Below are 16,032 nucleotides of genomic sequence, written 5' to 3' on the forward strand. Positions count from 1 at the left end.
ATAAACCTAACTTACGATAAGCAAGTAAATTCAAAAAAATCAAAACAATTAATTAATAACAATTCTATCAGGTAATTAAATCAAATAATACAATTTAAAGAAAATTAAAGCCAAATAAATAATTAAAACAATTAACACAAATAATCACAATTAATGTAAATAAACCAAATAATTAATTCAAATAATACAAATAAGTCAAGTAAGTCAAATAATTAAAAAGTCAATTAAAATATAAATTAAATACAATTCAAATAATACAAATAAGTCAAGTAAGTCAAATAATTAAAAAGTCAATTAAAACATAAATTAAATACCAGGACTATCATTTTGAAATTAGGGGTATTACACAAAAGCTCCAACTGCAGCAAAAGTACTAATATGTAAACAATAATTGCAGTGAACCCAACTTCAAACCTCACGATTCCATCAATCCAAACATACCCACAAATCCCACCAAAAAAAAAAAGAGAGAAAAGAAAAGAAAAAAATAGGTGGGACCCACTAATGTTTAAGTGGTCATAAGACCACGTTTTTGAAAGCTCTGTAATCTCATTCTCTCTTCTCCCGTCTCTGTCTGTATCTCTCTCGACTTTTTGTTTTTTTTTTAGTTTATAAATTCAAGTCTTGATTAATCCCTCATCTCTTATCGGATTAAGGTGCTGTTTGAGGTAAAACGAAGCCCACGACAAGCTCTACGCATCCATACCATCAATTTCAGTTTTTATGCACCCTTTGGATTTCGAAATTCAAAACCCATTTCAAGGGTTTTGTGCAATCTTGAGGTAGGGGCTTCCTAATTCACATTTTTCTTGCACCCTTGTGAGTTTTCTACTTTATATGTGATATAGCATGCTTAATTGTGTTAGTTGTTGTTTTGAATGCCATGATTAGTACCTATGTGAATATGTGGAAGCTTGTTTTAATGTTGTTATATGAGAAACATGTTGTACCATGAGTTTTTGTGTATTGTATTGTTCTTATGCTATAAATGATGTAGGAAAGCATCTTCTAGTGTGTTTTATGATAATCCCTCATTGATTTAACATTAAAGGCATGAGCTATACATGTGAATCATGGGGTTGCATGATGGAAAAATGTTTTGAAATGGAAACGGGGAATTTTGGGGATGTGTTTTTTATGAAATGGTTTTATGCAAACCTGGTCACTGCGAGGTTACCAACGGGCCGAAGGTTAATATAGCCTAGAGGGGACTAGGGAGTAGCCCTAATGTGGTTGAGCTAGCTGGACCCCATAATGACGCTGCGGGGTTACCAAGGGTCAGGGACACTAGCCAATCCTCCTCTCGTGTCGCTGTGGGGTCACCAAAGGGCGGGCTGTATTAACAGTTTGAAAGTGATGATCTTGAATTTGAAAATGGGGAGCAACATCGGCATGCATTTGCATCTCCATTGCACATGTCATTTGTGTTGAGATTGGTAACCATGTTGTATCCTTCCCCTACGTTGTATGATCCCTATCCCCATTGGTCTATGCTTTGTTTGGATTCACGGGGCTTCAAGAGGTGCGTCTTAGGCATTACCTACTGAGCATATTTGCTCACCCTACTATTTATATTATTTTTTTCAGGTCTTGGAAATGAACCGGTGGACGACAATCCACCTCAAGCTTGAAAGTTGTTAGAAGGTTGTTTGCTATTTTGTATTTTGACCATCCTATGTATAGTCATAGTTGTGGAAATGTAACTAAGTTAGTATTCATGGCCTTGTAACTTAAGAACGAATTTATCTTTTGTTTGATGTAAATGAAACTAATGGAATTGTGGTATATATTTTCATGCAATTGTATCATGTAACGTTTTAAGACAGGGACTTTAGATCTTAACCATGTATTTTGGGACTGTAATTATGATAAGTTAGATTAATTGGTGTGTGGATGTTCCACCATGAAAGGAACTATGTTGAGGTATAATGAACGGATGAATGGGATGCTGGATTATACTATGTGTTTTGTGTATTAGGACAGGTTGTTGAAGGACCAGTTTTAAGGGAGGTTATGCCGAATTTTTTTTTTAAATTTTGGCATCAGCTAGGTCGTGACAAATTCATTCTCGATTTTTATACAACAATTACAGAACCCATGAAAGTACAGATACGTATACATATACGTATACAATATATATATATATCCCCCAACGCAGAGCTACAACTGGGTCTTTTTTTTTTTTTAGCAATTTGTTTTTTTTCTCTTCCACAAATGGAAGAACTAGAGGAATTTGTCATTACTTCTTTGCCAATTTGTAAATTGAGCCGAAATCCATGTGATATGCACTGTGCAGGTCTGTAATTACTCTTCTTCTTCATCATAATCATAATAAAGGCTTTGAACCCAAAAACATAGACCCAGGTTCCTAAAATGTTTCGTTGAAGCTAAATAGAGTCAAACTCAGTAAAACACCGGCGGAAGCAAGGTTGTCAGTGCACTGAATTTGCCGGCTACAACGAACGGAGAGCACGGTTGACAGCGATTTTCCGGTGGTGAAGCGCGATGAAGGAAATACTTTGACGGCGGTGACAAATTTGTGATTTTGGGGTGGAGGGTGGAGAGGCGGCACCACTTGTGGCAGAGGAGAAGGATGGTACATGGAGAGGACTTTGCGTGTTGGTTAGTGAGGATAAGCCAAAGCTTTAGCAAAAAAACCCGTTTGTAACGGGTTGATCCAAATACTTTCATTTTTTAATATTATACAATATTTAAACAGGTGTCAAGTTTTTATAGGATCACATCATATGAAGGACAAAGCTTGTCCTGATAGGGCAGGATCCAAGCATTGCTCGTAAACATCTCCTGATACCTTAAGCTTTATGATATGTTTTGTTTTTATATACCTTGTGTACTTAAAAGGGAGGTTATAATTTCGAGTAATAGAGATGAGAGAGAGAGAGTCTAAAATGGTTAAAACCCAAAGCTCCAAAAATTGGGTGTTTCTGGTGTTTTCTGTGATTCTGAATGTGTTGTTCATCATAAATCTGTTTGTGGGTGGCAAGTGGAAGCAGCGACTGAGTTGGAGCCAAGGAGCTGCAGCAGAAGCTGAGGCAGTGGCATCAGTGTCATGCTTAGGTCATGGAAGAGCCTACTTGGATGGTTTGGTTCTTGATGGAACACCAGTTTGTGAGTGCAACACCTGCTATGGTGGTCCTGACTGCTCTCAATTCTCACATGGATGTCCTGCTGATGCAGATAGGTTTGCCCCTCTCTCTCTCACACACACACACACAGACAACCCAAGACTGGGGATTCCATTTAAGAACTTTCATTTCATTTGATCCCAAAAATACGGCAAAATTGCATTGCTGAAGTGAATCCCAATTTGTGAAACTCAAGTATTGGTAATTTGCATAAAGTTTAGAGGTTTTTTTATTTTTTTTTTTTCATTTGGTAGGTAAAGATTGTGAAAGTGGGTCCAATTTAGAGGTCAGCAAGCAAGATCTCAAGGGTATTACTAGATACTTCGAATTTAGTATATATAGTTCCGAAATGCCACTAATATTTGTATAGTTGTTTGATCAATTTTTTAAAACAAACACTAAACTCGGACTTTTTTGTTCTGACTCTCAAGTGACGCAAAAACACCTGTATTTAAACAATTGTTATTGATAAGTATGCATAACAATAGATGTAAGCAAGCAATTTGAACCATATTGAATGGATGCATAAGTTCACACAACTGCTAAACCTAATGCACTAACTAGATCTTGAATTGTTGATTGAGTATAGGTTTTCAATTGTTAATTATTTATGTGACATCCACTTCTATGTGTAGGACCAGCACCAACTTGCGAAATTATAATTAATTAGTCGGTCCACAACATGGGAGATGGTGCGCTTATTATTAATTAATCTGTTCAAAACACAAGATAGTATGAAATTATAATTAATTTGTCCAGTTCAACACACGAGAGAGGGAAAAATAAAAATAAAAATTTGGGGTTCACTAAAAAATATTAGAACTTGAATTCTCCGAGGTGTCATTTGTAGACCTGGAAAATAGTAGGTGAAGGAAACATAAAAGCATGTTTATCTCAAGACTACTTTCCAAAACATAATTATTAGTATGGAGATCATGAATATTAAACTTTTCAAGTTTGAACTCGGGCATCATGTTTCTACCAAATCACATTGTTCGACAAATTAAAAATAAATAAATAAAAACAGTGATGTTTTGAACTGTCGAAGTTCAATGGTCATTTTTTTGTATATATTTTTTCGACTATTAAAAATTGTCTTTGCCTAATTTTTAATGTTTTTCCGAATAACCTTGATCTCAAACAACCTAAAGTTAGACACTTGTTTTAATCTATTTCTACATGGTACAAGATGTCATCCCCTCTGCAAGTTTGAGTAAACAACTACTCCCTTTTGGCACTCAATTACTTTTCTCCCATTGATATGCAACCATAATTGTATCGGGCATACAAGTGTTCTTGGAATTGGGATGAACAATTGGGACTAATCAAGAGATGAAAACAGTTTTTTCAAAGTCGGAGTAGTATGTTTAATTTAATTATCATCAGATCATCAGTAATGTCAATTTAATTAATTATCACAATTTGCTTCATTGTCACTACCAAGTGTTATTCATATATTGTTTATCAAATGCAGCGGAGATCCATTATTCTTGGAGCCCTTCTGGATGCAACATGCAGCTAGTAGTGCACTCGTAGTTGCAGGGTGGCATCGAATGAGCTACAGATTTAGTGACAAATCTCTCATCTCACAAGAGCTCGAGAAGCATATACGCAAAGTACACGCCATAGCCAAAAATGCAGTTACTGCTGGAAGATACATTGTTTTTGGTGCTGGCTCAACCCATCTCCTTAATGCTGCAGTTCATGCCCTTTCCCTGGAAAATTCATCGTCACCTGCAAGAGTTGTTACATCAATCCCGTATTATCCAGCTAGTCCTAGTATCTAATTTTTGTTTTTTTTCTTCAAATTTATAATCAGATATAAATGTACAAGTTTGAAACTAAATTTTTCACAGGTTTACAAAATGCAAACAGACTTCTTCAGATCAGTCGATTTTGAGTTTTTTGGAGATACATCATTGTGGAAGAACACTTCACATAACCCCACAAATGTAATTGAATTCATAACTTCACCGAACAATCCTGATGGTCATTTGAAGAAGGCGGTTCTTCAAGGCCCTTCTGTTAAGGCAATTCATGATCATGCTTATTACTGGCCACATTTTACACCAATCCCGGCTCCGGCAGATGAAGATCTGATGATTTTTACAATTTCTAAGCTTACCGGTCATGCTGGCAGTAGATTCGGGTAAGAAATTTTTCATCACATGCTTATGCAATATTTGATTATCAAAACACACAGTTGGTGCTATGTTTAGTTATTGATGTTCTTCAATGTGTTCAAATTTTTTAAAAAAAAATAATAATAATAATTCTAGTATATTTTTCAAGTCATCACATTGTTGTTCCTTCTCCAGGTGGGCATTGGTAAAGGATGAGGCTGTATACCAAAGAATGGTAACTTATATAATGATGTCGGAATTGGGCATCTCACGCGATACTCAGTTAAGAGCTCTGAAACTTCTGAAAGTAATTTCAGAAGGAGATGGACGGGAAATATTTGATTTTGCATACAAAACAATGAGGGACCGTTAAGATTGAACCAGACCTTATCAATGTTGAAACATTTTTCCATCCAAGATCTTGAACCTCAATACTGCAACTTTTTCCAAAAAGTCCGAAAACCTTCTCCGGGTGATTCTCATTTTAATGCTCATTCACTTCTAACTATGAAATTTTATTGTTATGTTTCATTTTCTAAAATCCAAATAGAGCAGTAAGTTCCAAAATATAGTGACAAAGAAGCTATTAAAAAGTAAGATACTATTAATAGGCCAACATTTCAATGCTAACATTATTCATTTTCGTTGCAGCCTATGTATGGTTGAAATGTGAGGGTGAAGAAGATAAAGATTGCACTGCAGTTCTCCGAGCAGCTAACATAATTAGCTTCGAAGGTGGCATGTTTACTGCAGAAAATCGGTATGCACGTCTCAGCCTCCTCAAGAGCAACGACGACTTTGAGTTACTGCTGCATTGGATAAACAAACTAGTCTCTGAAGAAGATGATGGAATTGAAACTATGTGAAGGTTGTTATAATCAATCGTCTGTTGATTATAACTAAGATTATGTAGTCATATTTTAGCCAGTGTAATGATTATCGATATCATAAGAAGAGTTCATGTTACATTGAACTCTCAAGAACCATATCTAATTATCCTCACCTGTAAATTTATTGTACAAGCATAATGTTGCAAGTTTCTGCAAAAATCTGTTCACTTTTTTATTTTTATTTATTTATTTTGAATTTGTGAGTCAGCATTTAACCGAGTATGACAGCATGTGATGCACATTTTCTTCTGATAATTGAAGCCTCTTCACGAATTCTAAAGCTGCAAATGAAACGAATTGTTTATGTTTGTTTTTAATTTTCAATTCAGACTCGTTCATTAAGCAAAAGAACCAAATTTAATTTCATTTTTTAACCTCCTTTGATAAACAAGCCAATTCCAATGTTAGGCTTGACTTGTACAAGCTCATGTATGCGTTCATGAGCATAAGCTCAGAAACACATCCATAAACATAAGCTTTTGTAGGCTCGTATAAATTTATGAACGAGTCAGAGTCATCTTGAACAGACATATATGATATCGAGGTTATCTTTTCACTTCTTCTTTTTTCTATTAAACGAGCCAACTGAGCTCGAGTTTTCTATCCTTAACTAAACTTTTCACGCTCGTCATGATCCTGAGCTAAACCACAAACAATTGAGCTCGAGCCTGGACAAGCTGAAGCTTAACTTGACTCGGTTTATTTGTAGTCCTAGCTATTTGAGAAAAACTACGGAAGAGGATCCAAATTTATTTCCTACATGGGTGCAAAATACTAGAAGGGAGAAAGAGAAGAGAACATATAACATGGTCCTGGATGGGTGAAATATGCAACAAGTCAGCCCATGATGAATATCGTTATGGGTCAGTAACCCCATCTGCTTTTGACCAAAAATCTTGGGCCTTAATGTGAGAAATATGCAACACATCAGCCCAAGATTATTCTTTCTGGGCTTACAAGCCCGTCAACTTGTTATCCAACTCTCCTAGTCTCTTGGCCTAAGTCACATAAAATCGGAGAAAGTAAAACTACCAAATCTAAGTCACACAGTGTAGGGTTAGAATGAGAATACATACAGAACATATGGTTGAGAACATGATTTTAACATGAAAACGACATCCGTTTAAAAAAAAATTAGTAGAAGTTAGGCTGTAACTCGAGACGTTGATAGAATGAATGATAGAAGTATTAGTTAATGCTTGAACGTAGCTATCACTAGACCGTCCAATGCTTGTGAATTGGGTGTATGATTGGCCCTCAGAAACAGACTATGATCTAAGGGCCCACTAATTTGAAAATTGGCCCATAAAAGGCACGTGTACGGTCAGATGTTTCTGAAGACTTTCCACTCATTTTGATCATAATTTAGTTTTCCTAAATTTGGAGCTTTATATGAAGTTGATATTAAAGGTCATAAGAAAAATAATTGGTAACTCGGTTGGCACCGAAAGTGGCCTAGTTGTTTCTAGTTTTTAAATAATGTGAGAGTGCGTAGCCGACAATCACCTCATTGTGGGACTTTCATTGTTCCATAAGTCTAGATTCTTCCATTTAGGTTTTTATACAATCGATAAAAATAAATATCTTCAGTGAAATTTTATTTTATTTTTTTCAAAAATATCTCAAGTGAAATTAGGATCGTTCGAGTATTATACATGTCATTGATAAATATTCAAATCTAGATGAATTGTAATACTGTATGAAAAATGATACATCCTTCCAATAATGCTGAATTAACATAAATAAATAGTAATTACAGTGTAGGCCCTTTGGCCAGACAACCCTTTACTGGAACAAAGAAGCTCAACAAGGACAAACAAGAGACAAGCCTATTACAATTGACAAAACCAATAATCGCAATTAACGATATGATTAACAGTTAATGGTGGTTATTTGTGCAACTTTCCAGGGATGAATCCCGGCGGCACGGTGACGGCGATAACAGCGGCTGAGCTCAGATGGTGGACGGCAACAAGACGGAGACAGATTCCAATTACTTAAAATTTGTCTTGAAATTGAGTAATCTTTGAAGAATCCCAACCTGAAGATTGAGATGATTGCGGAGCAAATTCTAACAAAAACAACTTTCACTTTTTTTTTGGCGAAAGATCCACTCATTTCGTTCTTCCCTATGATAAAACATTGAAAAAAGAACTAAAAGGAGACTTATTAGGATAAAATTTCATTAAATATATAAATTAGACTGAGTGGTATCAAGTCCATTGGTAAAGCAACCCCATTTTATGAAATTTGGTGAAAATTTTAATATATAAAATATTTTTTCAATTCACAAAAACAATTTCAACCCCTTTTCGTGCGTTTTGTTATCAGATAATGTTACAATAAAACCATTAAAATGTGTACCTTGAAAAAAAAAAATGTTTGGTAGAGATATTCAATCCCTAAGAAGTTTAAAACTAATCATATGAAAAAAAGGCTAGATAAGAATCATCTGTTCTAAAATTTTATAATATGAACAACCAAATTAACTTGGTGTGTTCCGTCAACAGATGCTTAAAAAGAAAAAGAAAAAAAAAAAAAAAGGAAAAGCCTACTAATTCTTAGGAGAATCAAAAACCAATTCCAAAGGGTATTATTGTCATGTTCCTGCAACATTCAAGGACAATGCTACCCAAAGGAGTTTAAAATAGAGAGTAAATTACAGTCCACAAAAGAAGTAAAAATGATTGCTCCTTATCCAGTTGGAGTATACATTCATAACAACCACATAACATGCATGTATGCCCATAACCAAATGATTCTTCACACATGCATGCATATATACACACATATACATATATAGATAGATATATGATTTGTACAACCCATTGAGAAGAACCCACATGGGTCATGGTCGAGTGATCAGATCAGAAACGCAAGGAAAAGATATAGACTGATTCAGCACCAAGTATGTGTATCTAGCAACTTAGGTGGAGATTTGCGAATCGGGATTGTGACTAAAAATATGAATGAATATCTATAGCTTTTTTGCTATTGGTTGATTTGGGTCCAACTCCATATAATAATATATGATACTAGTGGGTGGTCCCCACTGGCGTCTTTAGATATTAAGACATCTAACAGTGTCCACCAGATATTTTTGTCCTGCCCTTTTACCCTCTGCTTCATTCTCAGCCACTTAATCAATTAACGTGTCGAGTGCTTAATGGAATCATTGTTTTAGTGCAAACAGTAGCCCTATTTATTTACTATTTGTTATTTATTTTTTTATTTTTTTAATAAAATTTAAATAAGGCTAGTTGTGCCGAGTACGATTTGCCGACCATGACACGAGCTTGCGGGCCTCGCAATTGTTTGTGTCTGCAAAACCCACTCGGCACGAGTCGCGTTTTGCATTGGAGAGAGATTCATATTTTGAATCTTTTTATATTAAAAATGTCCAGTGACGTAATAATATTCTAATTGAGATATTTTTATTTAAAGATTTAATTTTTATTTATTAAAATATTATTCATGATGTCAAAAAAATTCGAATAAATTTAACTCAAAATTCTCATTTTCTTTCGAAGATTCAATCTTTATACATTAAAAAGGTTTACTGACTTTCATTCAAAGATTCAATCTTTACTCATTAAAATAGAAAATGAGAATTTTGAGTTAAACTTATTCGAATTCCCTTATAAAGTTGCGAAGAATGTTTTAATAAGTAAAGATTGAATCTTTGAATGAAATAACCTCAATCAAGGTGCCTATTATGTCACTAGACCTTTTTAATGTATAAATATTGAGTTTTTGAAAGAATATGAGAGTTTTAAATTAAACTTATTCGAATTCCTTATGAAGTCATGAAGGGTGTTTTAATGAGTAAAGATTGAATCTTTGAATAGAAATACCTCAATCCAGATACCTATTATATCACTAGACCTTTTTAATGTATAAAGATTGAATCTTTGAAAGAAAATGAGAATTTTGAGTTAAACTTATTCGAATTCCCTATAAAATCGCGAAGAGTGTTTTAATGAGTAAAGATTTAATTTTCGAATGAATATACCTCAATCAAGGTACCTATTATGTCACTAGACCTTTTTAATGTATAACGATTAAATATTTGAAAGAAAATGAGAGTTTTGAATTAAACTTATTCGAGTTTCCTTTATCGTCACGAAAAGTGTTTTAATAAGTATATATTGAATCTTTGAATGAAAATATCTCAATCAAGGTACCTATTATGTCACTAGACCTTTTTAATGTATATAGACTGAATCTTTGAAAGAAAATGAGAGTTCTGAGTTAAACTTATTATAGTTCTCTTTGACGCCACAAAGAGTGTTTTAATGAATAAAGATTGAATCTTTGAATTAAAATACCTCAGTCAAGGTACCTATTAGGTCATTAAACCTTTTTAATGTATAAAGATTAAATCTTTGAAAGAAAATGAGAGTTTTGAGTTAAACTTATTCGAATTCCCTATAAAGTCACGAAAAATGTTTTAATGAGTAAAGATTGAATATTTGCATTAAAATGCCACAATCAAGGTACCTTTTAAGTCACTAACCCTTTTTAATATATAAAGTTTGAATTTTTTTTAAGAAAATGAGGATTTTGAGTTAAACTTATTAGAGTTTCCTTTAATGTCACGAAAAGTGTTTTAATGAGTAAAGATTGAATATTTGAATGAAAATACCTCAATCAAAGTACCTTTTAATTTACTAAACCTTTTTAATGTAAAAAGATTGAATCTTTGAAGGAATATGAGAGTTTTTAATTAAACTTATTCGAGTTTTCTTTGAAGTGAGTTATTTAGTGATTAAAGATTGAATCTTTGAAAGAAAATACCTCAATCAAGGTACCTATCATATCACTAGACCTTTTTAATGTATAAAGATTGAATCTTTGAAAGAAAATGAGAGTTTTGAGTTCAATTTATTCGAATTCCCTTTGATGTCACTAAGAGTGTTTTAATGAATAAAAATTAAATATTTAAATAAAAATACCTCAATCAAGGTACCTATTATATTACTAGAACTTTTTAATATATCAAGATTGAATCTTTGAAAGAAAATGAGAATTTTTAGTTAAACTTATTTGAGTTTTCTTTGAAGTCACAATAAGTTTTTTTTAGTGAATGTTGTCATTTATTATTCTTTAAAAACTGTTTTATATTTTTTGAATTCTTGAGAATTATTTTCAGAGTTACAAAATCAAATAAGCCCTAACACCTATCGTTGGATTTTAAAGTCTATGATTGTTTGACTAAAAATTTTATAAGAATTTAGAGGGTGATTTTTGAAAGAAAAATGTATGTTTGCTTGGTTTGTAAATCTGAAAATAGTTCTCAAAAATTCAAAGAATAATCTTTTATAGTTCTCTGAAAACATATACATTTTTATAACTGAATTTTCAGAAAACAATTTTATGAAAACTGAACCAAACACAAATTTTTGCTCTGTTTTATGAGAATATAAAATTGTTTTCATAATTACAAACCAAACAAACTTGTTATACTTCATCAATTTTGATTTGTGATTTTATCTTTAATTATGTGGTTGCTTATTTGTCAGTTTTATTTGGCTACTTTGCATATTTTAAAAGTAAAATTTTTAATATACAAAATATCTTAATATAGGGAAAAAAAAAAAAAAAAGACCTTACAATTATAGAATCCAAACACTCATATAACTTAATAACTTTAATTCAATTATCCCAATATATATCTTCGTTCGGGAGACCTTTTTTTATTAAATTTTTAAATAATTAAAACTAAAATTTACAATTTTTTTTACCATGACTGAGTGATCTCTTTCTCGTGAATAAGAAAAACTCCCTTCTATTAGATCATCAAATAATTTAAACTAGAAGTTATAATTTTTTACCACGAATGAATGATCTATTTCTCGTGAATAAAAACTATAATTTACATAATTCACTTAAAGTTTTTTATGATTGTATTTTGATTTAGCATTTTTCAATTAAGATTAAATTTAAAAGAGATACCCAACACATATAGAGTAATTGAAAAATATAGAAGGTGCATAAAAGAATACAATTGTATATATAATAAAAAAATATTAGTAGAGAAAAACAAATTAGAGATAGAGAAAGAAACCTAGCTAATGTAATTGTTAGTTCTTTTCTTTTCCTTAATTTGTTTATTTTGCTAAAATATAAAACACAAATGCATAAAAGAATAAAATGTAAAATACATTAAAATATAAGACATAAATGTTTTTTTAGTAATCGTTATATCAGATTCAAGATTAAATCTTGAATTATAATTCGTGATGCATAGTATTGCTCTTTTTGAAATTGCCTATTTGGTAATAGCTTTTGCTTTGACTTAAAGTAGAAGTAGTATTTTTGCTTTAGAATGTGTTCAATACTATTTCGAAACTTGTTAAATAATGTAAATTTGTTGTAACATTTTTTTTTTTTTTTTTTTGAACAGTGTTTTACTACGGTGTGGAAGCAACCAAAAGTATAATTTTTGTGCTTTCGATTTTAAAATTTTTTTCAAAAGTGTTTCGATTCAAATTATATCAAACGTTACCAAATATGCTTTGTGTTTTTACTTCGCTACAGTACATTAGTAAAAATAAAAAACACGAAGCAAAAGTAGTTGCCAAACAGACCATAGGAGTACTAAAAAATCCGCCTTAAGTCTCGACTCTCAAGTTGTGTTAAACTAGGTTTGGTTATCGGTGCCGTCAACTCAAAATAATTGCCCCGCACATTCAAAATAATGAGTATTAGCACCATTCCAAAATATTAGCTTTTGCAAGAAAATCTTTTCTAAGTTACGGTTTTTTTTCATTGTTCACTCTAGTGAGTGAATTTCATTACCATTAATGGTGAATTTTAGTGTAATTCCACCGGTGAGAAGATGGTAGCGAAACTTAGGCTCCGTTTGTTTTGACGTAAAATATTTTTTTTGAAAAATATTTTTTTTTATTTTTACTTTGTCGGTGTTTGGCAAATGTCTACGTCGAGATTGAAGTTGAGTCCATCGGGTGGGGCATGTAAAATAACTTGCCGAAAATTGATGCATAAATTATTTTTGTTAAATTTTAATATATTTTTTTTTTCATAAATATTTTATTACAACCAAATATCATAAAATAAAAAAATATTTTTTTAAAATTATTTTACGCCCAAATAAACAGAGCCTTAACATTTTATTAGCTGTAATAGCAAAATTCACTCACTAAAACGAAATTACCCAAAAAAAAAAAAAAAAAAATAGGTGATCCTTCAAGTATTAGTGTTACAAATGTATGGGAATTTTTTTTTGCTTATATACCTTCGTGCCCAAGGAAATATCACTCTCTCTCTCTCTCTCACACACACACACACACACACACATAATCAACTTGTGGACCCCAGACATTTGGACATACCCACTAGTCTGTGTTCATTGAATATAGCAACTGCCATATTCATTGAAACATTCTCATTGAGTTGGCATCTTCATAATAACTTTCACAGACATCTATCTATATATAAACTACAGTACATTATATATCTACATTCAATAAGGGGGATGCGCTTATATTTTTCTTTTCAGCTGATATGACAGTAATATAGTTTGTGTTTCCTTAAATGTACTAAGTACTAATTGTATCAATTATGATTGTCAACTTTGAGCAAAATAAATGTGAGATTTGTGAAAATGGAACTACGAAATTAGTTTTTTATTTTATTTTATTTTATTTTTTTGAGAAAATTAGTTTTTAACTATCAAAGTCAAACAAAATTACTCTTTAGTGTTCTCAAAATCTAAAAACGATAAACCAAATCTAATACTTAAATGTTATATAGTGACCATTTAATGATTAGTTACAAATGTATCAGTCTTATAATAAACATCTTTTTTTTATAATTAGACAAATTTACCCTCTAGTTCTTTTTTCTCACCGGTTTCTTTCTCTCTCTTTTTTTTTTTTTTCAGTTCCAATACTCTATTGATTAGGGTTTTAAGGGTTCCCAACTAGACTCTTTGGAGGCTTATATTCATGAGCCAATCAGATTAGATCAACTAACCTTATAACCATGTGTGTGGGTCCCTCTTCCATTAATTAAAGTTTCATATACACACAATTATATATATATATATATATATATATACAGTGATCGAATATAACATTCCCATTTCTTAAAGCAGGTAATTCTGTTCATCACATGTGTAGGGCCGTTTGATTTTTTGTAATTTGATGATCAGTGGTGTCATTCCACGTAGAGAGAGAGAGAGAGAGAGAGGGAGGGCCGTTTATTTTTTGTAATTTGATGATCAGTGGTGTCATTCCACGTAGTGAGAGAGAGAGAGAGAGAGAGAGAGTAGTAAAGGTTGGAGTTGCATTAGCAGGGATCAAAATTTTTAGAATAAATTTCATTGATCTTCCTCTCTTAAAGTTTGGCAAATTATGCATTATAAATAATTTGACTTTTATTATTTTGACATTCTCTCGGATTTACCCCATGTCGGCAATGAAAATTCAAAAAATTACTAAGTTGTCATTTCTTGTGTTAAAAGACCTCAATAATCTTATATTTTGTCACCAAATGACAAATATACCACAAAATGCCATTGAAGTGCAAAAAATCATTTTTCATACCAATTTTATATTATTAAATTTCACAAAGTAATATATATATTTGTCATTTACAAATATAAGATTATTTAACCCTAATCAAACCCTAAAAAGATGTCTTTACAAGATGGAAAAAAAAAAAGAAAAGTAAAAGAGTCTTTTGGTTTAACATATACTCGTGTGTGTGTGTGTGTGTGTGGGCAAATTTCATAAAACCCCCAATACTATCAGGTTTTTTTTTTATCAAATACCCTCAACCTACTTTACAAAATCCCCAACACTATGAAAATTGATTACATTGCACCATGTCTGTGATAAAAGGATGAAACTACCCTTCTGATATACTAAATCAATTAAAAAAGTCGGAATAGGTATTTTACCAATTACTAAAATACTTTTGGTGACATTTAAGTCATCAAAGCACAAAACGACCGCATTTTGTGTGTATATATTATATGTATATGTGTATATAATATAGCTCTGGGAGAGAGCGAAGAGGATGATGATTGAAGCTCAAAAATGGACAAATTGGTAGTGTTGATGTTTGTGGCAAGACCAGTGTCGCTGAGACTCCAAGCTAGGAGCCTCTATGCTTCAATCAAAGTGGTTTTCGAAGCAGAGAACTCAACAAACATATCTGCAAAGACATAGTTTGCTATAATTGGATCTCTGTAGGTAAGTAGACATAGTTTGCTATAATTGGATCTCTATAGGTAAGCAATGGCCGGGAAGGCCGAGCCATCCCAGTTGGAGCGATTGTGATGTTGATTTCAAAATTTGATCCATCGAATTCAATCCGGGTATGTATGTTCTGCCCATTTCGCATATCTACAGGGATGGGATCACTACTATTGGTGGAGTTATAGTACCCAGCTCTAATTGTGACCTCCGATTCGATTTTGTTCAGGTCAATTCCGATTGTGATTGTCATATGGGTCGTTGAATTTCGGGTTTTGGCCGATGTCGAATTCTACGACGAGGAGGGGGGCGACGGTGAGGACGGTGGCTTTGGAGAAGAGGCCGAAGTATTGGCCGGAGATGGTACCGGGGGGTGAGGTGGAGTTGGAGAGGACGAAGGTAAGGCCGAAGCTGAGACTGGAATTGATCTCCGGTAAGATGGAGAAGACGAAGAAGGTGGAGAAGGAAGAGATGGTGGTGGAATTGGAAGTGGGTTTCATTGGGATTTGAGATCGGTGGAAAACTCGACCGATTGAGAACTGGTTGGAGTCGTTGGTGAGTTTGATGGTGGAGGACTCGAGCCAAGCATCGTCGGTGAGGTAGAGGTTGAGGTCGGCGGTGGCATTGAAGGAATTGAAGAGGAAATTGA

General features: G+C 32.8%; 1 pseudogene; it reads left to right on the forward strand.

Annotated features, from left to right (window-relative positions):
- The first annotated feature begins 2,846 nt into the window (after window positions 1-2,846).
- Window positions 2,847-6,367, forward strand: LOC132274294 (tryptophan aminotransferase-related protein 3-like; annotated as a pseudogene).
- Window positions 6,368-16,032: the final 9,665 nt, after the last annotated feature.

This window comes from Cornus florida, unplaced genomic scaffold, assembly GCF_030987335.1.
Source record: "Cornus florida cultivar Cherokee Brave unplaced genomic scaffold, ASM3098733v1 CherokeeBrave_3.0.0_Hap2_Chr09, whole genome shotgun sequence".
Taxonomy (NCBI): Eukaryota; Viridiplantae; Streptophyta; class Magnoliopsida; order Cornales; family Cornaceae; genus Cornus; species Cornus florida.